This window comes from Cariama cristata, unplaced genomic scaffold, assembly GCF_000690535.1.
Source record: "Cariama cristata isolate BGI_N322 unplaced genomic scaffold, ASM69053v1 scaffold609, whole genome shotgun sequence".
Classification (NCBI taxonomy): Eukaryota; Metazoa; Chordata; class Aves; order Cariamiformes; family Cariamidae; genus Cariama; species Cariama cristata.
This window is the reverse complement of record NW_009636105.1, coordinates 40,388-41,656: the sequence shown is the minus strand read 5'-3', so window position 1 is coordinate 41,656 and position 1,269 is coordinate 40,388. Positions and strand designations below refer to the sequence as shown.

Here is a 1,269-nt window from a genome sequence, read left to right as displayed (position 1 = left end):
TATGTCCATCCGGTGTGGAGGCATTTACTTGTGTGACTCCGTTACCATGTAATGGAAGTTGTATTTGTAAATCTCTGAACACCTGCGAGCGATGAGCGTACCTAAAATGTGTAAAGTTAAAAGCATGAAATTACCATATTATTTTTTGGTGACAGGTCTGGTGATGGCCACGGGCTTTATACCATGAAACTCTCCTGGTAGCAAATGGCCCACAAGAAATGATTTTTCTTTCTAAGATTTCTATAAATGGTACCATTATTATTTGTTAAATCTATGTAAATTCATATTTGTATTCTTGAAATTCTAGTTTTAGCCCTTTAAACAAAGTTGTATATTGTCTCAAATTGAAAATGAGATAAGATGTATTTTTCCTGTTAGGTTTTATACCGCACTCTTGATGTTTGCCCATTTTTAAGTTAAATATAGCTGTATGGAAAAGTACATTTTATTAAATTTTGCATTAAAAAGTGAAATGTTTATGGTATACCAACAATGTCTAATTTGGTCAAATATAGTTCTCTTCCAAAACCAAAGCTAAGGGTTTTTTTGCATATTTAGTAAAACTTCAAGTGCTGGCAACTGTAACTATTTTCACATATACCTGCTTACCAGTTTGGGGGACAATTTGGCAATTTTGTGGTTACAAAATTATGGTTCTCTTAAGTGCCAGTGTTTAAAAGGAGAAAAAAAAAAAAAAAAACAGCATTCTTGTAATTTTACACGCTTTTGTGATGGAGTATTGTTTTGTTATACAATTTTGACTTTCAGATTCTTATTTCAATTTGCATTTATGTATAACTTCAGGAGAAATATTGAACATCTGAATCCTGGATGATACTAATAAACTAATAATTGCAGAGGTTTTAAATACTTAGTTAAATGACTCACTTAATATCCTAAGTTTTTTTTTTCTTTTTTTTTTTTTTTTGTGTGTGTGTTGGTGTTTTCAGATACATACATCCCTACTTTCTGTTTCAAACAGAAGAACGATGTTCACAAGTTTAGGACAGATAGATTTATTTTTTTTTTCCTTTTTATCTTAAACTGGATATTATGCATTCAGATGCTCATAACTGATTACAAATAAATTTTCCGTGCTGAAGGGTTTTTCTGTTTCCCCAGGTCATCAGAGGCAAGTAGGCTATTTCTTGTTCTTGGAACAAACGTACTTAATGAAATCCCTGTAATCTTGTGCCTTTGTTCTCGGTGCTTGATGTTGACAGAAGTAACCTAGAGGATTCAGCTGATCTTAAAAGGCGAGTAGTAAGC

At 32.2% G+C, this 1,269-nt stretch overlaps 1 protein-coding gene across 1 annotated transcript in view; it reads left to right on the top strand.

Moving 5' to 3' along the window:
- HMGB1 (high mobility group box 1) overlaps positions 1-868 on the top strand; it is a 5,984-nt gene extending 5,116 nt beyond the window's left edge. The window contains exon 4 of the mRNA XM_009707777.1: positions 1-868. This exon is cut by the window's left edge and continues 1,120 nt beyond it. The gene's annotated coding sequence lies outside the window, so the exon portion shown is untranslated.
- The last annotated feature ends 401 nt before the right edge of the window (positions 869-1,269 follow it).